Source organism: Gobio gobio, assembly GCF_949357685.1.
Source record: "Gobio gobio genome assembly, chromosome: 24".
NCBI classification, from domain to species: domain Eukaryota; kingdom Metazoa; phylum Chordata; class Actinopteri; order Cypriniformes; family Gobionidae; genus Gobio; species Gobio gobio.
The window spans coordinates 39,061,084-39,089,001 of NC_137120.1; the positions used below are offsets into that span (position 1 = coordinate 39,061,084).

The following is a 27,918-nucleotide window of genomic DNA, read 5'->3' on the forward strand; positions in this document are numbered from 1 at the left end:
TTATGACTTGGCATGTCATATTTTTGACTTTTTATCTAATAATGAGGACTTTTAAAATCATATTCTCAACATTTTATCTTATAATTATGACTTAGCATGTCATATTTTTGACTTTTTATCTCACTATTATGACTTTTAAAATCATATTTTTGACTTTTTATCTAATAATGAGGACTTTTAATATAATATTTTCAACATTTTATCTTATAATTATGACTTAGCATGTGGTATTTTTTACTTTTTATCTCACTATTATGACTTTTTAAAATAATTTTTTTGACTTTTTAATATTTATCTATTGTTTCTCTACATTCACGTTAATTAATTGTCATTTCCATCATCACACACATTTTTAAAAAATACTTTAAAAGTTCTTATCACACATTAAAAATGTATCGGAAATTTATGAGATCATGCTTTACTTAATATAAAAATTGATGTTATTTATTTTCTAATAAGCGCTTACCCAAACCAGTATTAAATGTGGGAGTGTGACTGGTGTACAGGTCAGCATTTGGACAGTTCATTTATCTCATTGACAGATGTATAATTATTGTCCATCGTGGACAAACTGGAAAAACTAGTTACAAAAATGATCTTGGACAATTCTTGAGTTCATAAGTTATTCTGCTTTTAAATAACAGCTGTATATTGAGATGTGGTGGAAATGACGTTTGTTCACTGCAGGTCGGAAAAAAATTGAAATAATAACAATTTCTCTTGTAATCTAAGTTTGTGATCACTATTATGACTGTTAAAATCATATTTTTGACATTTAATCTAATAATGAGGACTTAGCATGTCTCATTTTTTGACTTTTTATCTAATAAAGGGGACTTTTAAAATCATATTCTCAACATTTTATCTTATAATTATGACTTGGCATGTTGTATTTTTGACCTTTTATCTAATAATGAGGACTTTTAAAATCATATTTTTGACTTTTTATCTAATTATGAGGACTTTTAAAAATCATATTTTCAACATTTGATCTTATAATTATGACTTGGCATGTCATATTTCTGACCTTTTATCTAATAATGAGGACTTTTAAAATCATATTCTCAACATTTTATATTACAATTATGACTTAGCAAGTTGTATTTTTGACTTTTTATCTAATAATGAGGAGTTTTAAAATCATCTTTTCAACATTGTATCTTATAATTATGATTTGGCATGTCATATTTTTGACTTTATCTAATAATGGGGACGTTTACAATCATATTTTCAACATTTTATCTTATAATTATGACTTAGCATGTTGTATTTTTGACTTTTTATCTAATAATGAGGACCCTTATAATCATATTCTCAACATTTTATCTTATAATTATGATTATAATTATTATCATGTCGTGACATCAGAGAACCTTATTATTATTGATTATTAACACAGACGTAATTTGATTTATTGACTTAAAATCTAAGGGTTCGACTGACTAAAAAAGTTGGGGAATCCCTCCATTGCATTTGAATATGAAATCAACATGAATATGTGCATTGTTTGAAAGACAAAAACCTTCCAGTAAATCATGGTTATATGACTCACGAGTCATAATTCAAATAATAATTAATGTGTTCATCAGGAGCTGATTAGAAATGCTTGTGTTGTGATGTTGATAAAACATAAAAAAATGAAATGATTTCTGAAAATCCAGTGATCAAATGTTGCTTTTTGCTTAATTTACATTGTGTTTCCCAGACTCGGCTTTATTGAAAATAAATAAAAAAAACAGAAATTCGTTTTGTTTTAGATGAAAAGCTAAAGTAAGTTTTCGATTGATTCATTTGTTGTACAAACGCATGTAAAAAACATATATTCCACAAAATTAAAACAATAATGTAAATATTATTATAATAAGTGTGAATCAAAAAATGAAAAGCGCATTCAAGCATGATTTCATCTCTTAAATGTCTTAGTGTGGGTTTTGATCATAATTTAGACTTTTTAAAAAAAATCTAATTTCAGCTTTTTATTTCATAATTAGGACTTTTAGTCATAATTTAGATTTTTAAGTCTTAATTTTGACTTTTAATCCAAAAATGTTATCTCACAAGTCCTAATTTCAACTGTTCATCTCACAATGACTTAGCATGTCATATTTTTTACTTTTTATCTAATAATGAGGACTTTTAAAATCATATTCTCAATATTTCATCTTATAATTATGACTTAGCATGTCATATGTTTGACTTTTTATCTCACTATTATGATTTAAAATCATATTTTCAAAATTTTATCTTATAATTATGACTTAGCATGTCGTATTTTTTACTTTTTATCTAATAATGAGGACTTTTAAAATCATATTTTCAACATTTTATCTTATAATTATGACTTAGCATGTCATCTGTTTGACTTTTTATCTCACTATTATGATTTAAAATCATATTTTCAACATTTTATCTTATAATTATGACTTAGCATGTCGTATTTTTTACTTTTTATCTAATAATGAGGACTTTTAAAATCATATTTTCAACATTTTATCTTATAATTATGACTTAGCATGTCATAATTTTGACTTTTTATCTCACTATGACTTTTAAAATCATATTTTTGACTTTTTAATCTAATAATGAGGACTTAAAATCATATTTTCAACATTTTATCTTATAATTATGACTTAGCATGTCGTATTTTGACTTTTTATCTAATAATGAGGACTTTTAAAATCATATTCTCAACATTTTATCTTATAATTATGACTTAGCACGTCATATTTTTGACTTTTATCTCACTATTATGACTTTTAAAATAATATTTTTGACTTTTTAATCTAATGAGGACTTTTAAAATCATATTTTCAACATTTTATCTTATAATTATGACTTAGCATGTCGTATTTTTTACTTTTTATCTAATAATGAGGACTTTTAAAATCATATTTTTGACTTTTTAATCTAATAATGAGGACTTTTAAAATCATATTTTCAACATTTTATCTTATAATTATGACTTAGCATGTCGTATTTTGACTTTTTATCTAATAATGAGGACTTTTAAAATCATATTCTCAACATTTTATCTTATAATTATGACTTAGCACGTCATATTTTTGACTTTTATCTCACTATTATGACTTTTAAAATAATATTTTTGACTTTTTAATCTAATGAGGACTTTTAAAATCATATTTTCAACATTTTATCTTATAATTATGACTTAGCACGTCATATTTTTGACTTTTTATCTCACTATGACTTTTAAAATCATATTTTTGACTTTTTATCTAATAATGAGGACATATAGAATCATATTCTCAACATTTTATCTTATAATTATGACTTAGCACGTCATATTTTTGACTTTTTATCTCACTATGACTTTTAAAATCATATTTTTGACTTTTTATCTAATAATGAGGACATTTAAAATGATATTGTCATCATTTTATCTCTTAATTATGACTTTATGATACTTGAAATGAGCTGATCAGTAATACAGTTGAATATTTAGTGAGAAAAGTGAATAGAAAAGTAACTGTAATATGTAATATAATGTAATTACATGTAATCTGGGTTACTTAATCAGATTCCAAAAATGAGTTTAAAGCACTGTATGTAGTCATAAGAGGTGAGAGAGGTTAAAGCACACCATGTGATTTACCTGAGTCTGTTCGACTGGAAGCGGCTCGGCTCCTTTTGTTTGGATTCCAGTCATAGTTTGCTTAAAGAAAAACAATGTAAAACTCGTGCCCGGGCGAGTATGAATTCTGCAATGAGTGCGCAAAGACGTGGAACTGAGCCTGGTCTGACTGAATGAAAGAGAAAACAAAACACACAATGAAAAGACTATAAAGCTTTTTACCGCATCATTTCCTGTTGGTGGGCTGGATTGGAAGGGTTTGGTTTGATGATATTGCTGAGCGACGGCCTGTTTTACATTTAGACATTTCTTTACGTCTATATCATTAATTGCACTTATTTTGCATTAATATCACCTTGTTTGAAACAACTTCAGGCTGCGCAATATACCCTTCGCATTACAAAAATTGCAATAAATAATATATTCATAAATCTTAAATATATTAATGGAAGTAAATAGTAATATTAAAACATTATTAAACATTATTTTAAATTATGTATTATTTAATGCGGTCCTGGTAAAGATCATTTTAACATATTTAGCAAACTATACTGTTCAATAGTTGACATTTTTCTTGGATAGTTTAGGGATGCAAAAAAAAAACTAAAACGATGGGACGTACTCCCAACTATCACAACATTTTAATTAAATTCATATATTTTATGTGTATTATACTTATGATCTTATAATCTAACATCTGCAAGGAAGGACTTTTAATCATAATTTAGATTTTTAAGTCCACATTTTGACTTTAAATCCAAATTTTTGAATTTTTATCTCAGTATTTTTAAAGTCATAATTTAAACTGTTCATCTCACAATGACTATTTTTTTACGTTTTATCTATTAATGAAGACTTAAAATCATATTTTCAAAATTTTATCTAATAATTATGACTTAGCATGTCGTATTTTTCTCACTATTGTGACTTTTAAAATCATATTTTTTACTTTTTAATCTAATAATGAGGACTTTTAAAATCATATTTTCAATATTTTATCTTATTATGACTTAGCATGTTGTATTTTTGACTTTTTATCTCACCATTATGACTTTTAAAATCATATTTTTGACTTTTTATTAGGGCTGTCAAAAGATTAATCGCGATTAATCGCATCCAAAATAAAAGTTTGTGTTTACATAATATATGTGTGTGTACTCTGTTAATTATTATTTATATATAAATACACACACATTCATGTATATATTTAAGAAATATTTGCATGTATATACATTTATATAATCTATAATATATATATAAATATAAATGTTTTATATATTAAAATAAAAAAATAATCTTAAATATATACATGCTTGTGTGTGTATTTATATATAAATAATAATTAACAGAGTACACACACATATATTATGTAAACACAAACTTTTATTTTGGATGCGATTAATAGCGATTAATCTTTTGACAGCCCTAACATATATATAAACTAGTGCTGGGAATCGATAATTTTTTTTTTTACAAATTCATCAAATTTTTTGTGTGTGTGTGTGTCAGAGTGTCCCTCGATTAGCTGACATGAGACGCAGCCACACAGACAGGACACTGAAACACACACACACACACACACACACACACACACACAGGACATTGACATAAAGCGCGTTCTCTTGTGTCTTGTCGCGCTTGGAAGCATTTACATGAATAAGAGCGTGATGATCATGTAACGCTCTGCAAAAATGGATATAAAAACGGACGCTGCGTTATTTGCGTTAAATATTTTTAATGCGTTAAGCTGAAAAAAATAATCGCCCGCGTTAATTTGCCCAGCCCTAATATAAACACTACTTTTTTTGGTTTGATTTAGTGCAGCAAACCAAAAAGCAAAGTAAAGAGTTTTGAGTTTAGCAGCGTTTAGGACCTTATAATTTATGCAAATTAGTATGCACAATATGCAAATGTTCCGTTTGTATGGAATACATGCGGTGTGTCCCAATTCGCATACTATCTGTCCTAAATAGTATTAGAAAATATAATTAGTATGTCCCAAATCGTAGAAAAGAGTATTCCAAAGATATGGATGGGCTATTATTTCCGGTCAGAATCCAAAGCGCACACTCTAACGGCTGATATTACCCACAAACCATTGCGAGTTGGATGAGGATTCGATTAGAACTACAAACGCGGATAAAAAGTGTTAAAAAAACTACAAACATGGCGGATGTGCGAGTCCGGCGTTTAAGTAAAGAGGGTTAGATAAAGGGGCTTGAGTGATTTATCAGTATTTAACCAGACGGAAAGATATTTATTCATTGTTGTCCATATATTTCATCTGCATAAATGTACTTTCATACACTTTTTCCTCATTATTAATCCTTATTTTAGCTTTTGTTATTACTAAATATTATGAACTTAGTGCACCTTTCAGTAAAACAATGTAGCTTTTCCGTCTGCTTGAGGTCGCCTGTTCAAAATAAAGGTGTAGTTTGATGACGGCACGTTTGAGCGCAGAATCTTGGGACATGTGGTCTTCACCTCATGAGATATGATGTCATCGACAGGCCACGCCCTCACACGTCCCGGTTCATTGGTTAAAATAGCATCTCACGATTTACAAATAGTCGGAAACATTTGGGATATTGTAAGTACTCGACTGAACACAATATATAACACTGGCCTAGTGGTGTTTGGATAATTTACTGAAAAAAATGTTACATAGTGCACCTTTAAATTCAGTGAAAGTCTATTTTCATCAAACCGTTATCAGTTCAATTTCCACTGTATTCAGAAGCTGTTGCAAATTTATATATATATGTATATATAACGTCATCAAGGTACATTTTTAACCAAGAGTAGGCTTTTCCTCTTATACCATATCTTTCCAGTTTCGTGTCAAAAGCTCTTTTAACCCCCACAGTATATTCACTATTATCCACTGAAGTGGAAATCTCTTCTACCAGTTATATCACTGCCACTGAGGTCGACCTATTTGCTCTAAAGCATACTGAACAATATCAATATCTGAACAATATTAGCATAAATCAGTGTTGCAGCAGGTGGGCGTTTAGCGGAGTGGCTCTTCTCTTCATGATGAGATGCATTTGTAGTTTATCTCTTGTTTAGCGGTCACGAGCCAGCTGTTAGCAAAGACATGTTAGCATCTCTAGCTGAATCATCAGGTCACGAAGCATGATTCATCATTTTTGGCAGCGCAAGAGAACTCGCTGCACTTTTTCTGTAAAGGGTCAGTATTTTACACTGTCGTCGTTTACATTTGCCCTCAAGTACACTAATGATGTTAGTCAAGCTGGACCAAATATGTCGAACTTTACGTGGTAGATTTCAAGTTTTGAGCGACTGTAAAATCTTATTGCTGAGATTAATAATTAGTTTGCTCTGCAAAAAAAAACAGTATCAATTTGAGTATAAATGAGTTGGTAGTACACACACTATATTAAAACCATATTTAATGTTGTTTTGTTATGGTTTTACTGCTTGAATCATAGTTAATCCATGGCTACTGTAGTAAAAAAAACATGGTTATTTTTACTATGGTTTTACTGTAGCTGTAGTAAAACTGGATTTAAAAAACATTTTTACAGCTAAAATCATACAGTTGAACAAAGGTTACTGTTGTAAAACCATGGTTTATTTTTTTAATACTATAGTTCTACTACAAAGATCAAACTTAAACCATGGCTAATTTTGTAGTTACTATACTTCTACTAAAACATATCATACTTAAACCATTGTTAATTTTATAGTTCTACTAAACATCATATTTTTGTAGTTACTTTTTAGTTACTATGGTTCTACTACAAACATCAGAATTTTGTAGTTACTAATACTTCTACTAAAAATATCATACTTAAACCATGGTTAATTTTGTAGTTACTATACTTCTACTAAAACATATCATACTTAAACCATTGTTAATTTTATAGTTCTACTAAACATCATATTTTTGTAATTACTTTGTAGTTACTATGGTTCTACTACAAACATCATAATTTTGTAGTTACTATACTTCTACTAAAAATATCATACTTAAACCACGGTTAATTTTGTAGTTACTATGGTTCTACTACAAACATCATAATTTTGTAGTTACTATAGTTTTACTACAAACATCATAATTTTGTAGTTACTTTGTAGTTACTATGGTTCTACTACAAACATCATCATTTTGTAGTTACTATGGTTTTTGTAGTTACTATGGTTCTACTACAAACATCATCATTTTGTAGTTACTATGGTTCTACTACAAACATCATAATTTGTAGTTACTATAGTTTTACTACAAACATCATAATTTTGTAGTTACTTTGTAGTTACTATGGTTCTACTACAAACATCATAATTTTGTAGTTACTTTGTAGTTACTATGGTTCTACTACAAACATCATCATTTTGTAGTTACTATGGTTCTACTACAAACATAATTTTGTAGTTACTATGGTTCTACTACAAACATCATAATTTTGTAGTTACTATGGTTCTACTACAAACATCATCATTTTGTAGTTACTATACTTCAACTAAAAATATCATACTTAAACTATGTTTAATTTTGTAGTTACTATAGTTTTACTACAAGCATCATAATTTTGTAGTTACTATAGTTTTACTACAAACATCATACTTAACCCATGGTTAATTTTCGTTAGGGGTCGCTGAGATTGAGAATGCTAATGCTAACGCTAATGGATAGCTTTCCTTGGTTATTATTGCGGCGCAACCACAAGTTGTACAAATAACCTTTTTAATCGTTTTCTCTAATCTGTGAGTTGAATTACATAAAATATTAGTCGTGGTTTGATTGTTTGATCGATACTTAAACCATGGTTAATTTTATAGTTCTACTAAACATCATATTTTTGTAGTTACTTTTTAGTTACTATGGTTCTACTACAAACATCATAATTTTGTAGTTACTATACTTCTACTAAAAATATCATACTTAAACCATGGTTAATTTTGTAGTTACTATAGTCCAACTACTAAACATCATATTTTTGTAGTTACTTTTTAGTTACTATGGTTCTACTACAAACATCATAATTTTGTAGTTACTTTGTAGTTACTATGGTTCTACTACAAACATCAGAATTTTGTAGTTACTATGGTTCTATTACAAACCTCATAATTTTGCAGTTACTATACTTCTACTAAAAAATATCATACTTAAACCATGGTTAATTTTGTAGTTACTATGGTTCTACTACAAACATAATAATTTTGTAGTTACTAATACTTCTACTAAAAATATCATACTTAAACCATGGTTAATTTTGTAGTTACTATAGTCCAACTACAAACATCATAATTTTGTAGTTACTATACTTCTACTAAAAAATATCATACTTAAACCATGGTTAATTTTGTAGTTACTATAGTTCTACTAAACATCATATTTTTGTAGTTACTTTGTAGTTACTATGGTTCTACTACAAACATAATTTTGTAGTTACTATACTTCTACTAAAAATATCATACTTAAACCACGGTTAATTTTGTAGTTACTATGGTTCTACTACAAAAATCATTTTGTAGTTACTATGGTTCTACTACAAACATCATAATTTTGTAGTTACTATAGTTTTACTACAAACATCATAATTTTGTAGTTACTTTGTAGTTACTATGGTTCTACTACAAACATCATAATTTTGTAGTTACTATAGTTTTACTACAAACATCATAATTTTGTAGTTACTTTGTAGTTACTATGGTTCTACTACAAACATCATAATTTTGTAGTTACTTTGGTTCTACTACAAACATAATCATTTTGTAGTTACTTTGTAGTTACTATGGTTCTACTACAAACATCATAATTTTGTAGTTACTATAGTTTTACTACAAACATCATAATTTTGTAGTTACTTTGTAGTTACTATGGTTCTACTACAAACATCATAATTTTGTAGTTACTATGGTTTTTGTAGTTACTATGGTTCTACTACAAACATCATCATTTTGTAGTTACTATGGTTCTACTACAAACATCATAATTTTGTAGTTACTATAGTTTTACTACAAACATCATAATTTTGTAGTTACTTTGTAGTTACTATGGTTCTACTACAAACATCATAATTTTGTAGTTACTATAGTTTTACTACAAACATCATAATTTTGTAGTTACTTTGTAGTTACTATGGTTCTACTACAAACATCATAATTTTGTAGTTACTTTGTAGTTACTTTGGTTCTACTACAAACATAATCATTTTGTAGTTACTTTGTAGTTACTATGGTTCTACTACAAACATCATCATTTTGTAGTTACTATGGTTCTACTACAAACATCATAATTTTGTAGTTACTATACTTCAACTAAAAATATCATACTTAAACTATGTTTAATTTTGTAGTTACTATAGTTTTACTACAAGCATCATAATTTTGTAGTTACTATAGTTTTACTACAAGCATCATAATTTTGTAGTTACTATAGTTTTACTACAAGCATCATAATTTTGTAGTTACTATAGTTTTACTACAAACATCATACTTAACCCATGGTTAATTTTCGTTAGGGGTCGCTGAGATTGAGAATGCTAATGCTAACGCTAATGGATAGCTTTCCTTGGTTATTATTGCGGCGCAACCACAAGTTGTACAAATAACCTTTTTAATCGTTTTCTCTAATCTGTGAGTTGAATTACATAAAATATTAGTCGTGGTTTGATTGTTCAAGCGTAAAAGCAGTTTCCATTGAAGTATTGATCTTTATTGAGTGCATTACAAGAGGGGGAAAGATTTAATCCATGGCTTTAATGATCTTCTGTCAGGCGGTCCCATCTGTGCAGGGTTATTGCCTGCAAATGAATGAGGTTTTGGAGCAGGGCTGAGTAAAGACGGATTACAGAAGATTTGACTGTCTAGATTGATTTACAATGTGGGACTTTAAGAAGGACAGAAAATTGGAAATGCGTCTTTCTAGGTCTAGTTCTGTGAACTTCATTGTGTCTGAATGAATTCTCTCTGTTGCTGTAAGGGATGATATTAGCGTAAACCGCCTTCAACTGGCCATGCTTGACCTGAAAGAGACAACAGACATAGTAAAGCGACAGTTTAAAGATCATTTGGTAACATTTTACTTGAAGGGGTGTGCATAAGGCAGACATGACACCTTCATAACCATGACATGACACATGAGTTTGAATGCATGTTTATGACAACTGTCATTGTGTCATTCGCTCAATTATGTCCTTTTTAATGCAAAGATCTTAGTTATGACAACTTGACATTACCAATACATCATAACCTGTCATAAACATGACGTAGCAGATCAATTATCAAACTTAAGAAACTACTTAGCTTTATGGGTTAACATTAAAACCCCTTAACTGTCACCCACCTTTTTGAGAATACACATGATAATGCACTGTCCAAACTTAAAGGGCTGTAATTCAAGAATGCTTTGGAATATAGAGCAAAGTTTGGTCTCGTTTTAAAGAAGACACACTGCAGATTATTGCTGAAGTGAAAGCAATTCAAAATATGAAAGTATAAAAAAGTTATGGAAGTTTAAATTTACTGTAAATGAAAAGTACTGTACTAAATATTTTTTTATTTCATATAAAATATATATTTTACAAACAATGTTTTACTCTAAAATTACTATAAAATAAAAGACATATGTCTAACCAAGTTGTGTTCCAAATTTGAAGTTGATATCACAAAAATTAAAGTCCCCATGAGATTTTGTTTAGGCGCTGTACCAAAAATAGCCACCGGGTGTCATTCAAATTCCATTAATTGTTTTTTTTAATGCATTTTCCTGTACATTTCTGTCCAAATGTCACTTCCATCACAAAACAGTCACCAAATATGGACCCTTGAGACTCAGACCTTTCCGACAATATGTGTTTTGTCAAGATTGGAAATATTTTTATTATAAAGTAGTTAAAATAAATGTTGTAATATGAAACATGACACCGCCCACTAGGGGGAGGAGCCCGCTAGAAGAATTTAAAGTACTGTTTCCATGGTAACGCAATGTCCGATTTCAAACCGTTTTTCACAGGATGAATTTTGAGTTTGTAAGCTTTCAAATGATACCTAATTTATGATAATTACTTAAATATATGATACGAAAAAAGGCGATAAAAAAGAGCACCAGGCGTCCCACCGGTGACAGTTAAGGGGTTAACCTGTCATGTGTTTGCTTTTGACGTTGGCTGTCATGAGGCCATTATAATATCATGATTTTTTTATGACCACTTTTTTTTCAGTGGTACAAATTTAATTTGTCATTAAAATTGTCAGAAGCAGAGGTGTGAGTGTTGATCTGAGCTCTCATTGGTCTGTCACCGCTCGTCAATGTCAACATATCTGAGAAAACCAATCAGATCAGAGTAACGTGAGGCGGGCTTTATGTTCACAGAAGCTGCTGAGGCTGAGCGAGAATATTAGCAGCGCGACTCGACGTCAAGTGCGAGATATGAAGCTAAACTAAACTTTTCATATTTGAGCGGCTTCTGTAAGTCAGAAATGTTAAACAAATGACAAAAATATTCTGGCAAATTAATAAACTTTTGTCTAATTTCGCCATTTTGAATTGAAATAGGCCTGTGTCATTTAACAAATAAGAAATTCTAACAAAGCCGTTTTCTTCAGATTAGGCATAAGATTAATAGTAATCAATGTGTGCATATTGTAAATTAATAATTCCATGTGTAGCTCTCAGTTAATAAATAAAGCTCAGCTTTTTTCAGCCTGTATAGGGCATGAGATTAGTAATGAATGTGTGCATATTGTGAATTAATTTAATACATTTAGTTACCTAGCTTTCCTGTTAGCCTTCAGTAAATTAACATGTCTATAAAAATAACTCATAAAACATATAAATATCAGTTAAACATATGTTTACTGTCTTCACTGACGAAAATGGAAAAACTGTATCAGTCATATCTGCCCACTGACATGGTTTTCAAGCTGTTGTTGTTTATTTTTTGGCGTTCAGAATATCTTAAAATGCACATATGTAGATCACAGAAATCAAAATGTTCCCCCTAAATACCTCACATTTGGGATCTCTGATTATAAACCTGTCTACATTGTATGATTAAAGGAACACTCCGACTTTTTGGGACTTATATTCTTATATTTTGGGACTTATATACTGTTTGGGACTGAGAATATAGTCCCCAGTATGTATACGTTTATAAGATGGCTGTGTCTCATGTAACCTTGTTATTTGTACACGATGTAACTACACACATCGCAACATGTAAATAGGAAAATGTTGGCGTTATTTTGTCACTTATTGAGCAGTAGGCTAGCTGGAGCCATTTACCTCCAGTCTTTGTGCTAAGCTAGGCTAGCTGGAGCCATTTACATCCAGTCTTTGTGCTAAGCTAAGCTAGCTGGAGCCATTCACCTCCAGTCTTTGTGCTAAGCTAGGCTAGCTGGAGCCATTCACCTCCAGTCTTTGTGCTAAGCTAGGCTAGCTGGAGCCATTCACCTCCAGTCTTTGTGCTAAGCTAGGCTAGCGGTGGGTGCGTTAGACAGAGTTATGGCACGGAGATGAGAATGGTGTGTATGGACTTATCTAACTCTGGGGGATACGGGGAATAAGAAAGTCCCAAAAAAGTCGGCGTGTTCCTTTTAAGAGATGCACAATATGGTCATGCAGAATTAGACATTAATATTTGCTTTATAAGTATAATGGTAATAAACAGCCAATATCCTAATATGCATACTAATAAGCTACTAGTTAATAGTGAGAATTGGACCCTAAACTAAATTGTTACCATTTTTTTTTTCATTTTTTGACGACACAATATTGAGAATCAATGGTTCATAAACTTTTGAACGGGGTTATTTTAATAAATTCAGCTGTTTTTTGGTCTTTATGTCAACATTTATGTAAAATATCTTATTCAGGACAGCAGTAAATATGTAAGATCTCTCTTATTTAGTTCAAATTATTCCCATTTTCACAGATTCTGCTAATTTAATATTTAACACTTCTGTAATTGATAAGTATCAGGATGAGAAGAGTTTCAACAGATGGTGTTTTTGAAAAACACCTTTAATATCGTTTTCACCTTGATATTGATATATTGTGCACTTCTCTGCAAATTGTCCTCTGATGAATAAGACTTGCTTGCGGCTGACACAGCGTAACATTAGTTCATACCCTCGCAGAGCCCATTAGAGGAGTGGGGACTCCGTGAACTTATTCAACAGGAACACTTTAATTTGATATCCCCAGAGCAGGTCAAACCATCTTTGGCATTCATTTCAAAGCTTGTTTTTTTAAGCAACTATGAGGTTTGCCTGCATGACTAGTTGAATAATTGGGCCCTGTTTAATTACGACTGGTTTTAGGGTCACCTGACCCTGATCGGATGAATTTAAGCAGTGTTATTCACAGAAACTAAAATGTTCAGTTCTTTGGAGTATCATAAGATGAGCGTCAAAATCGCGTCTAGTTGAACATTTTGAATCCACAGTGAATTGGACGCGCGTATAAATCGAGCGTTTGAAGCTAAATAGACGCGCGTTCAAGCCGCTCCAGGAGAAATATGTCATAAAACACCACTGCCTCTTTTCATTTTCATTAAAAATATATATTAAACATTAATAGCCACACAAATGTTGTCCAGGCAACTCCTACATTATCTTCACTGCTTGTATACACTGTAAAAAAAAAATCAGGTCTCCAATTGAATATTTTCTAGTGAGCGATCACATCTAAATTTTTCAGTTGGCCAAATTGAATTTCTTGAATTTTAATTTAATTAAATTGCAACAATTCACAGAAATTCAATTTGGCCAACTGAAAAATTTAGATGTGATCGCTCACTAGAAAATTTTCAATTGGAGACCTGAATTTTTTTTTACAGTGTATTTAAATATCCTTAAAAAATAGTTATGAAACTTCTCTTTGCCCTCAGTCAAAACGATTTGGCAGATAACAAATGATAGATTCATGAGAGCAAAGATCGGCCGTTAGATCCATACAAGACGAATTATATCTCATGTTTAACCACTACAGGACATCAGAGTCAGTGGCAGACGGCAGAAGGACTGGCCGAGGAAAGGCTGCTCTCGCCGGGGTTAATGAGCGCTGAGCGCCGCTGATCCACTGGAGCTCACAACTCCAAAAGTTTTTAAATAGGCGCTCTCTTTATAAATAAACCACCGATTTGAGCTTTAAACAACTACATTCTCACCTGAAAAAGTCTTAAAACTACATTTTGTGACACAATAGTAGTATTTTTAAATTATGCTGGGTTTCTCATGACGTCACTTTACCACGTGACAGCAGCAAGCAGGCTCCTGATTGGTTAACGCGGCGCGAATTGACGCCAAAGTTACAATTTTTCCACTCGGGCGTCAGGCGCGAATTTGCTTCAAACGTGTGAATGCACAAAAAGCACCAATCGCGCAAGACACTCAATTCGCGTCATTCGCGCAAACTGGACCTCCAGACATGCGTCAACGCCCACGTGAAAATATACTATAGTATATTAAAGTAAAATTACAGTAAAATTACTCTAGTAAATACTATAGTGTTTTAGAACCATACTATAGTAAAGATACTACAGTAATTTGTGGTATATTGTAGTATATTATAGTATTTACTACACTTTGTTAATTTACTGTAGTATATTTACTATAGTACGGTTCAAAAACACTATATAGTATTTACTAGAGTAATTTTACTATAATATACTATAGTATTTTTTCATGTGTGCGCGCCTTTCCATTGACTTAACATTGAAATCACCTACTCCTGACGCTCTATTCGCGTTTGGTGTGAACGCAGCATTAGATGTTTTGGTCTTATGCTGCGTTCGCACCAAACGTGAATAGAGCGCGGCGCGATGGACGCGATTCCGCTTCATTCACTGGACACACGAATAACTCGAATTGAGTGTCTTGCTCGAATTGGTGGTGCTTTTTGTGCATTCACGCGTTTGAAGCGAATTCGCGTCTGACGCCCGAGTTTAAAAATCTGAACTTTGGCATCAATTCGCTCCGCTTTAACCAATCAGGAGCCTGCTCACTGCTGTCACGTGGTAAAGTGACGTCATGAGAAACCCTGCATAATTTAAAAATACTACTATTGTGTCACAAAATGTAGTTTTAAGACTTTTTCAGGTGAGAATGTAGTTGTTTAAAGCTCAAATCGGTGGTTTATTTATAAAGAGAGCGCCTATTTAAAAAAATTATCTTGTGTTTTTGGAGTTGTCAGATCCAGGCGATCACCGGGCAGTGTTGGGCACGTTACTTAAAAAAAGTAATTAGTTATAGTAACTTCTTACAAATAGTAACTGAGTTACATCATTATAAAAGTAACTAATTACCAGGGAAAGTAATTTCTGTTACTTTTTTTTTCTCAAATGTTCAAATATGTCAAATAACTTGGATACCCCCAATATTAAATATGTAAAATGAATGAATTTGACACTAAATAGAATAAATTATTATTATAAAACATTGTACATTAATGTGCACTATTGTAATGTTGCTGTGGGACAATTGTGAGAGACACCTATCAAATTCAGTACATTATTGTAAATATGATCAGTACTATTCTACTCTTTTGGTAGTGGAGCTCACATTATCTCCTGAGTTTTTAGCCACTAATTTGGTAGCGGCATGTGATGATGTGAGGCTTCATTAGATTAGAATTACTGGCCACAGACGTGGTGAGACTCTTTCTTCCTGCGTATAAGTTACACGTTACTTAAACATTCATACCTTTCACCTCAAAGAGGGAAAAGTAGTACTTATACTTCCAGTTTGCGAAAGATAGCTTTGAAGTCGTTGGACTCCTCCTGGTCGTTGGTGTGTGTGACTGTGCATATTCGGTGTGTGTGTGTGTGTGAACTAGGGATGGGCATATCGATATGAAGTATCGATATATCGATACTGATGTGAGCATCGAAAAGTATCAATACTCAAATAAAAATATCCATACTAAGGTGTTTTTTTTTTTTTTTTTTTTTTGAAGATTATTTATTGCATACAATAGGAATAACCTATGTTACCGAATAGTTGTGTAGTATAGGACTATTTTCCTGCTCATCTGAATCATGATCTGAAATTGATGATTTGTAGATTTCCATGGTTACCACTACAAGTAAACATATTTTAACCATGTGCAAACAAAAATATAATCTAATAAATTGCAATTAAGGCATATTGAATGTTAAAATACCTTTCAAATATAATGTGAAGTGGGTATCTTTACCCATTTTACTCTTAGTAATTTTAATAATTTAATAAATTTAATAATATAAAAGTTCAGTTTAGAAGTATCGTATCGGTATCAATATCGGCGATACTGGCCTTGAAAGTATCGGTATCGTATCGAAAACAAAATAAGTGGTATCGCCCATCCCTAGTGTGAACTCAACCTATCAACCTCAACCTTGTCCCCCACCCACCAATCATCATCAGTTATGTGTATCACCCCACCCACCCCCCAACACGCAAGGCATGCACGCACCAGAGGTGGACAGTAACGAAGTACATTTACTTGAGTACTGTACTTAAGTACACTTTTTGAGTATCTGTACTTTACTGAAGTATTATTTTTTAGGGAAACTTTTACTTTAACTTTACTACATTTGAAAGACAAATATCGTACTTTTTACTCCACTACATTTCTATCAAGGCCCTCGAAGTCAAAAGTCGCTTCTGTAGCAGCTTTGCAAGTCAGTGGATGATTTTTTTTCTTCTTTAAAAGTTTTTTTTTTTCTTTTTTGCTAAATGTAAATGTCTGGGAGAAAGAGAAGCATAGACATATGGATGAATCTGAAAAAGCATGATGAAGGAGCTCAGTTCAGTCTGTTTTTATGTGCCTCTGAGATGCACGAGTACTGAATAGAGCTTTCTTTTGTGTGTTTTTCGCACTTAAACAGACCAATACACACAAAATGTCAATTTTCATTTTGGGAAGTAGTCACGTAAACAAAGTTGATTATGTCTTAAGTGAACGTAAACAGTTGGGGGAATATCGGATGTGTATCAGTGTGTTGGATTTGTGCATTCTGCCTTAAAGTGACAGCAGCTTTGTAAAAAGCTTTGTAACTTTTAAGTATTTAAATTAGCTCAAGGTGGTCGTATGGAGCATCACTAACTGGCTTAAACCACCATGGAATAGCGTGCATTTATACAACAATGCAACAATAATACAATAATGCATCGACACAAAAAAGGAAATTTACTTTTGATACTTAAGTACTTTTAAAAGCAAATACTTCTGTACTTTTACTTAAGTAAAAATAGTTTTTAACAACTTTGACTTGTAACGGAGTAATATTTGACTAGTAGTACTTTTACTTTCACTCAAGTAATGGAGTTGTGTACTTTGTCCACCTCTGGCACGCACACACACACACACACACACACGTTGCAGGTCCGACTGACAGAGAGCCTGTTCGGATGAAAACCGCTTGAGTGAGCTCAATTATAGTAACGCCGCATTTTATTCTCAGTAACGCTAACGGTGTTGTAACGGGAGAAACAGGAATTTGTTTGATTACTCGTTACTGAACGTTTTGACTGAGGGCAAAGAGAAGTTTCATAACTTTATTTTTTAAGGATATTTAAATACACATGCAGTGAAGATAATGTAGGAGTTGCCTGGACCACATGTGTGTGGCTATTAATGTTTAATATATATTTTTAATGAAAATGAAAAGAGGCAGAGTGGTGTTTTATGACATATTTCTCCTGGAGCGCCTTGAATGTGCGTCTATTTCGCTTCAAACGCTCGATTTATGCACGCGTCCAATTCGCTGTGGACGCGCGAATGGATTCAAAATGTTCAAGCGTCAAACTAGACGCGGTTTTGTATGGGGCGCCGTTTGTAAAGCGGCTCACGCTGAAAATAACAGCAACATTTTGACACATTTAGCTTCAAACAATGTTTAAAAAACTGGTATGAATTTTTGGCGGTCACTTTTTTAGCACATTTACAACAATATTTGTCAACTTAGAGATATTTTAAATAGTTAAATCTAAATGTTAAATGTTAAATCTAAATGTTAATTGTTAAATCTAAATGTTAAATCTAAATCTAAATGTTAAATCTAAATCTAAATGTTATATCTAAATGTTAAATCTAAATCTAGATGTTAAATCTAAATCTAAATGTTAAATCTAAATCTAAATGTTAAATCTAAATCTAAATGCTAAATCTAAATCTAAATGTTAAATCTAAATCTAAATGTTAAATCTAAATGTTAAATCTAAATGCTAAATCTAAATGTTAAATCTAAATGCTAAATCTAAATCTAAATGTTAAATCTAAATCTAAATGTTAAATCTAAATGTTAAATCTAAATCTAAATCTAAATGTTAAATCTAAATCTAAATCTAAATGTTAAATCTAAATGCTAAATCTAAATGTTAAATCTAAACGTTAAATCTAAATGTTACATCTAAATCTAAATGTAAAATCTAAATGTTAAATCTAAATGTTAAAACCGGTTATCTGCATTCTGAATTTGCATATTAGTTAAATATTTAGTTTCACCCGAAACATTTAGATTCAACATTTATATTTAGATTTAACATTTAGATTTAGATTTTGTATTTAGATTTAACATTTAGATTTTACATTTAGATTTAGATGTAACATTTAGATTTAACGTTTAGATTTAACATTTAGATTTAGCATTTAGATTTAGCATTTAGATTTAGATTTAGATTTAACATTTAGATTTAGCATTTAGATTTAGATTTAGATTTAGATTTAACATTTAGATTTAACATTTAGATTTAGATTTAACATTTAGATTTAACATTTAGATTTAACATTTAGATTTAGATTTAACATTTAGATTTAACATTTAGATTTAACATTTAGATTTAACATTTAGATTTAGATTTAACATTTAGATTTAACTATTTAAAATATCTCTAAGTTGATAAATATTGTTGTAAATGTGCTAAAAAAGTGACCGCCAAAAATTCATACCAGTTTTTTAAACATTGTTTGAAGCTAAATGTGTCAAAATGTTGCTGTTATTTTCAGCGTGAGTCGCTTTACAAACGTCGCCCCATAGTTTTGGCGCTCTATTCGCGTTTGGTGTGAACGCAGCATTAGAGACTGAAGCAAGGAAAGCTACTTTATGAATTATATCCATATTACACCGAACTGCTGTTAATTTTCCAATCATATGTTTCACAGTCACTGTGATTTTATTAGACGTGCCTCTTGATGTTAAACAAGCTTTTGTCTAATCATTGACTGTTTTTAGCAGCTTGTATTTGTCTCATAAATGGGGCAGTTCAAATGTTGCACAGTTAAATTGGGACCACGGTTGAACTGCTGGATACCGCTGTGTGTATTTTTAGCTTTAATCATGAATGTTAATTGTTAAGCAAAAGGATTAGACGGAGAGTTGTTAAAAAAATGATTTGCATGTTTATAAATGGTGTTCGCTTCATCCTGAGGGCTTGCAAAAGAACTCATTTTAGTGTTTTGTTTTTCTTGTTGTAAACGACTTGGTATATTTCCAAAGAATTGGGAGTTATTTGCCACACAGAGCCAATCCTCCAGGCGTCTGCAGGGGTTAGGAAGCATTTCAATGCAAAGTGTATACAAATTGAGATTCATATGGGACTGAAGGTCTAGTCTTAAATGTTAAATGAGTTAACAAAGGGACAGTTATGTTAGGAATACATACTAAGGGTCTGCTGTGAGACTCTCATATTTCAACAGTGTGTGTGTGTGTGTGTGTGTGTGTGTGTGTGTGTGTGTGTGTGTGTGTGTGTGTGTGTGTGTGTGTGTGTGTGTGTGTGTGTGTGTGTGTGTGTGTGTGTGTGTGTGTGTGTGTGTGTGTGTGTGTGTGTGTGTGTGTGTGTGTGTGTGTGTGTGTGTGTGTGTGTGTGTGTGTGTGTGTGTGTGTGTGTGTGTGTGTGTGTGTGTGTGTGAGAGATTTCATTGTGTCATGGTGGTTTAATTTTAATGTTTGTAATATTCAGTCACTCTTTTTCCCAGTGAAATGATAATGTCTGAGAAATTTCACAGATATCCAGCCTTGTGTAAGTGCAGTTCAAGAATCAAATCATTTTGTATATGAGACCCGAGCACAAAACCAGTCATAAGTCACACGGGTATATTTGTGGCAATAGACAACAATATAATGTATGGGTCAAAATTATAGATTTTTCTTTTATGCCAAAAATCATTAGGAAATTAAGATTGATATTGAGAATTATAAATGTCCTACTGTAAATAATACAAATGTATTATTATTATTAATATGCATTGACTTCATTTGGACAACTTTAAAGGCGATTTTCTCAATATTTAGATTTTTTTGCACCCTCAGATTCCAGATTTTCAAATATTGTCCTATCCTAACAAACCATAAATCAATGGAGAGTTTATTTATTCAGCTTTCATATGATTTTAGGTTACACTCTAAAAAAATGCTGGGTTAAAAACAACCCGTGTTGGGTTGAAAATGGACTAACCCAGCAATTGGGTTGTTTTAAGCAAACATTTAACCCAACCGCTGGGTTAAAACGACCCATTCACTGGGTTAGATATCAGGTAAATTTGTTTTGCGATGATGACATAATGAGTATAAGGCATCCGAATCACACAAAAAAAAGATTATTATTATTATTATTATTAAATGTGCTCAAGGCTACACCACTCAAGACTTACTATATAAACCTGTACCTTCATATACAAATACACATCCCTACATATATACATACACTAGGGATGCACCAAAATTAAAATTATTGGCTGAAAACAAGGCCGAAAACCGAAAGAAATTATGGCAATTATTAGTACCATTGCATTTACGACTATGACTGTTTACTAACTTTACTCAAATCAAGGCATTGCAATTGCATAAATTAATATTAAAGTTTCAAAGAATAAATCAATTACAAATTATGCAAATGTTTATTTAGCACATTGCAACAATGCACAGTATAAAATAAAATTCAAACTAAAATGTTTAACTTGACCCCACTCATGTGTACATTCAATAATAATGTACAGGCCTACAGAAAGGTTTTAAAATTAAATGTTCTCTCATAAAAACAAAGTGCATTTAGGTCTAGTGCATTTTACATTTTTCTTTGTAGGGCTACTACAAGAAAGTGCATTCAGGACAAGTGCAACTGCTTAAAGATACAACTATAGTTTCTCTGTAGGCCTTTAACATAACAGTGCATCAAAACAAAGACTGCCATAGCCCATATTAACTGTAGAATAAGGGTTTAACTGACACAAAACTGACGGTTCGCTACAGCAGTTTTACAAAATGGCTTTATTTATTTGTATTGGTTTACTGAAGAAAAAAAGAAAAGAAAAAAAAAGTATCTGTCCTTAAATTATTTACATTATAACTAAACGTTTATTGAAGATATTGCTGTAAAATATATAGGGAGCCCATACTTGCTCATTAATATTAAAGGTTAACAACAGAGCCCAAACTATTAGCCTAAATTCAGTTGCTATTTATTTTTAGGTCTAATAATTAACACTCAAATAACACAGTACACAAACATGTAAACTTCACATTAGGCAGTTTTTGCAATAACTTCTAAATCTAATTATAAAAGTTACTCTCTATGTTTCGAAATATAATGTATTTCAGTACAATAAGGCAAACATTGTTTTCCTGGATGTATAGTTTAGGAAAATGTCCTGTCGGGACTTGTTCTAGCTCATGTGTTTTGTGTGTTGGTGCACATGTGGGCTCTTATCGCAGCAGGTGGTGTTTCACTGTGTGTGAGTTTTCTTTAAGAATATAACAAAGATGTTTTGGTAGCACTTCCTGTGTTGGTCAAACAGATCTTTTCAATAGGTGGCAATAGTTCTATTTTTTGTGTGTGCTAATTTTATAATGTATAGATGCACTTTTATAATGTATAGATGCACTTTTATACTCACTTTTATAATGTATAGATGCACTTTTATAATGTATAGATGCACTTTTATGATGGACAGATGCACTTTTATAATGTATAGATGCACTTTTATGATGGACAGATGCACTTTTATGATGGATGATGCACTTTTATAATGTATAGATGCACTTTTATGATGGACAGATGCACTTTTATAACGTATAGATGCACTTTTATGATGGATAGATGCACTTTTATAATGGATAGATGCACTTTTATGATGGATAGATGCACTTTTATGATGGATAGATGCACTTTTATAATGTATAGATGCACTTTTATGATGGATGATGCACTTTTATAATGTATAGATGCACTTTTATGATGGACAGATGCACTTTTATGATGGATAGATGCACTTTTATGATGGATGATGCACTTTTATAATGTATAGATGCACTTTTATGATGGACAGATGCACTTTTATAATATATAGATGCACTTTTATGATGGACAGATGCACTTTTATAATGTATAGATGCACTTTTATGATGGATAGATGCACTTTTATAATGGATAGATGCACTTTTATGATGGATAGATGCACTTTTATGATGGACAGATGCACTTTTATGATGGATAGATGCACTTTTATAATGGATAGATGCACTTTTATGATGGACAGATGCACTTTTATGATGGACAGATGCACTTTTATGATGGATAGATGCACTTTTATGACGGACAGATCACTTTTATGACGGATAGATCACTTTTATGACGGATAGAGCACTTTTATGATGGATAGATGTACTTTTATAATGGATAGATGCACTTTTATGATGGACAGATGCACTTTTATGATGGACAGATCACTTTTATGATGGACAGATGCACTTTTATGATGATAGATGCACTTTTATAATGGATAGATGCACTTTTATGATGGACAGATGCACTTTTATGATGGACAGATGCACTTTTATGATGGATAGATGCACTTTTATGATGGACAGATGCACTTTTATGATGGATAGATGCACTTTTATGACGGACAGATCACTTTTATGACGGATAGATCACTTTTATGACGGATAGAGCACTTTTATGATGGATAGATGCACTTTTATGATGGACAGATGCACTTTTATGATGGACAGATGCACTTTTATGATGGATAGATGCACTTTTATGATGGACAGATGCACTTTTATGATGGATAGATGCACTTTTATGACGGACAGATCACTTTTATGACGGATAGATCACTTTTATGACGGATAGAGCACTTTTATGATGGATAGATGCACTTTTATAATGGATAGATGCACTTTTATGATGGACAGATGCACTTTTATGATGGACAGATCACTTTTATGACGGATAGAGCACTTTTATGATGGATAGATGTACTTTTATAATGGATAGATGCACTTTTATGATGGACAGATGCACTTTTATGATGGATAGATGCACTTTTATAATGGATAGATGCACTTTTATGATGGACAGATGCACTTTTATAATGGATAGATGCACTTTAATGATGGACAGATGCACTTTTATGATGGATGGATGCACTTGTATGATGGATAGATGCACTTTTATGATGGATAGATGCACTTTTATGATGGATGGATGCACTTTTATGATGGATAGATGCACTTTTATGATGGATGGATGCATTTTTATGATGGATGGATGCATTTTTATGATGGATAGATGCACTTTTATAATGGATAGATGCACTTTTATGATGGATAGATGCACTTTTATGATGGACAGATGCACTTTTATGGATTTCAAAAACGATCCACAATCCACTGTCATTATAAAGCTTTGATTAGCCAGGTAATTTTTTTATATAACGCTGATTAAGTTCGTCTGAAAGAAGAATGTCATACACACCTAGGATGACTTGAGGGTGAGTAAATCATGGGCTAATTCACATTTTTGGGTGAACTAACCCTTTAAGTCACTTCCGTGTTGGATTCAAGAGAAACCGCGGGAGGTTTCCGTTTGGACGCGGCAAAAGGAAGCTCGTCATCATCATCACCTTTGGCTTTGACACATTAGGCAGATTTTGTCATTCAGTATTTTTGATACAGAATGCAAAGATCGACACAATGTTTGTGAAGATATTTAGCTTTGTGTGTCTCTGTTTACTTCTTAAAAAGTCTGCATCACAGCTCTCTGAATGTGGCAGTTCACCCTGTGTTTACACTGAGGCTACGGCGCCATCTTGTGGCGTTTAGCTAGCGCGTATACGATCTCAACACATTCACATCGGAGACGTTCATCCAGTCATCATTTACTCACTCTTACGTAGTTCCAAACCTGTATGAGTTTCTTCTGCTGAAAATAAAATATATTTTGAAGAATGTTGTTAACTAGCCAGACGCTAGCCATTGACTTCCATGGTAGCTAGTGGCTAGCGTCAACTGGCTAGTTAACAACATTATTCAAAATATCTTCTTTTATGTTCATCAGAAGAAACTCATACAGGTTTGGAACAACATAAGAGTGAGTAAATGCTGACCAGTGGGTGAGCCATCCCTTTAAATTTGGTCCTTTGATTTATTTCCATATCATTATTAAATGCATAAATAGGATTGTTAACATATGAATGAATGCACATTATGGGAATAAATACAAACGTGGTGTTTTATTGTAGTGTATTTCCATATTTTGCATTTGCCTGCATCATTTATTCCATGGTATTTTACTTTTTTTGTATTTTTTTACTTTTAATGTTATTAATTGCATTTTGGTCCTTCATAGGATCTGTCATTTACAGTTTTCATTTCTAATGGCTGATTGATCTGAATGCATATTAAAATGCTGATATCTCTGTGCTTTTGTTACAGGTTACAAAACACCGTAAGGCTTGAAGAGAAACTGAGGTAAACGTACAGGTGGGTTTCTACAGTTTCATATTTAAAATCTAGTAATCTGGCCTCTATACTTTGCATTTGTTGGTGAGCTGAGTGAGGTAAACATGTTTGTGGCTGAACATCAGTTATAACGGTGGCGGTGTTAGTGAATGTCCACCAGAGGGAGGCAGATTGTTGCTAATCGCTCACCTTTTACACTCTTTAAGCCTTCAAATGTGTCTGTGGGTTGAGTTTGTACTGCTCTTTGTGTACATATACACGCCAGAGACTGAATTATCTGAATTATCCTTCAGCATTTAGTATATGAACGCTCTTCTGTGTTCTTCAGGTTATTATTTAACACACAAATCCAAATTAATGACCTTTTAACCCCCCCATACTATACATTTTTCATTGCTATTTACCCAATACTATTTTTCATATATTTTTATTATACAATTGATAAAAACAATAGCATTTTTCATTAAATTAATATTAAATGTAAATACATTATTATTATTATTTATGTGAAGTGTATTTACTTTAAATGTATTACTTTTTTTTTTTTTTAATAATCACCCCAGCTTGATTAAATGGAACACATTTATTGAAGATTTATTGAATAATAGTCTGTAAAGATATTGTAATTATTATTTTAATTGAATTAAAAACTTTACAATAAGGTTTTATTGGTTTACATTAATGTATTAACTAACATGAGCAATACATTTCTTACAGTATTTATTAATCTTTGTTAAAGCTACACTGTGTGATATTTTCCCCCATCTAGTGGTGAAAATGTATATGACCATCCAGTGAATATTAGTTTCTGTTCCTCTCAATTCCGATTTCGTTTTAACTCCTACTGTGGCCGATTTAGTCCAAGATTAACATGGCTTCCAGTTCGACCTCGTCCACATTCGACACGGTGCCATCGAGAGTTAAAACGCCAAAGGCGAAGCTTGAATTTACGGGTATGTCCCTCTTTGGCTAATGTACTTTCAAGATGGAGGGGCAACATGGCGACCGGCATTCGAACCCTCACCCGTATGTATTTACAATGGCATATTATAAACTTACAAGAATACTTTATTACTTGAAAGAAGTAAATATACATTAATGAGCACATATTTTTGAAAGAACTAAGTGTTTTTAGCTAAGAATAAACTAAAAAAGTTACACAGTGTAGCTTTAATGTTAGTTAATAAATCCAGCTGTTCATTGTTTGCTCATTAGTTCACAGTGCATTAACTAACACAACTTTTGATTTTAATAATGCATTAGTAAATGTTCCAAAAAATGCTGTAGAATATTTGTTCATTGTAAGATAATGTTTCATAAAGAAATCTTATTATTTTTTCATTAACTATAATGAAATAGATAAAATAAAATAACTTTTTAATGTATTTAAAGGTGCAGTGTGTAACTTTTAGCGGCATCTAGTGGTGAGGTTGTGAATTGCAATCGCCCACCCCTCCCTTTCAGAGCACGTAGAGAAGCTACGGTGGCCGACAAAGGACTAGAATGTCGTCGCCTGAGAGAGCAGAGAGTAGCTAGCGCTCTGTAGAGAAGTTTGTCCGTTTAGGGCTACTGTAGAAACATGATGGCACAAAATGGCGGCTTCACTGTAATGTGGCGTTCACACCGGACGCGATTCGCGCGAAGGTGGACGCTTGAACATTTTGAGTTTACTCGCTTCTTGCGCGTGACATTCACTGCACAACAGACGTGAATTCGTGTCATGGGCGGGGCTTCTGCCAGCGGCTCGTCTTGTTGTGAAATGGCTGACATGGGCTGTGTTTACATGTCTTTTTTTTGTTAAAATCTACTGTTAATGTGTGACAAAACGTAGTTTTAAGACTTTTTCAGGCGATAATGTAGTTGTTTAAAGCTCAATTATGTGGTTTATTTATATAAAGAGTGCCTATTTGAACATTTTATCTGCTGTTTTCGGAGTTGTGAGCTCCAGTGGATCAGCGGCGCTCATTAACCTTTCCTCGGCCAGTCCTTCTGCCGCTGGCTCTGATGTCTCTGTGGTGTCTCGAGCTATAATTCGTCTTGTAACGGCCGATCTTTGGTCTCATGGATCTATAATTTGTTCCCTGGCAAATCGTTTAGACTGATGGCAAAGAGAAGTTTCATTACTTTATATTTTTAGGCTATAACTGTACGTTGCAGTTGTAACGTTAGCCTACTAGCACTGACTTTGAATGTTTGACTGAATTGTTTGCTTTATTTCATGTATAGCTTATTATTACTTTTACTTATACTTTTGTATTATTGATCACACATAAACTTGCATTTAACAAAAAGAGACTGGGTTGTGTTTCATGTCATTTAATGTTATCACAGTGATAATCATATTGTCTGAACCAGATATTAATATACAGATTTTCTCCTCATTGTTGTCACTACCAGAGCAAGCTCCTGATTGGTTAACACGGCGCAAAATATCCGCCAAAGTTCAGATTTTTCAACTTGAGCCGCGCGAATCGCGCGTTCAAAACGCTCAATTCGCGTCTTTGTGCCGCCTCAATCGCGCGACTCTCGCCGCCGAATGCCATTTCGCGTCTCTGCATTGACTTAACATGTAAATCACTTGCGCGAATCGCGTCTGGTGTGAACGGACCATAAGAGGACCTGTTC

The 27,918-nt window shown here is 32.2% G+C and overlaps 1 protein-coding gene and 1 long non-coding RNA gene across 3 annotated transcripts in view; one reads left to right on the forward strand and one right to left on the reverse strand.

Moving 5' to 3' along the window:
• LOC307120503 overlaps window positions 1-3,774 on the reverse strand; it is a 35,391-nt gene extending 31,617 nt beyond the window's left edge. Inside the window, exon 1 of the long non-coding RNA XR_013815804.1 lies at window positions 3,614-3,774. This is a non-coding gene — a long non-coding RNA (uncharacterized lncRNA). The remainder of the gene's footprint in view (window positions 1-3,613) is intronic.
• Window positions 1-27,918, forward strand: part of adarb1a (adenosine deaminase RNA specific B1a) — an 85,300-nt gene that overhangs the window by 2,181 nt on the left and 55,201 nt on the right. For both annotated transcript variants that reach the window (XM_079807555.1, XM_079807554.1), the window contains exon 2: window positions 25,267-25,314. The gene's annotated coding sequence lies outside the window, so the exon portion shown is untranslated. The remainder of the gene's footprint in view (window positions 1-25,266; window positions 25,315-27,918) is intronic.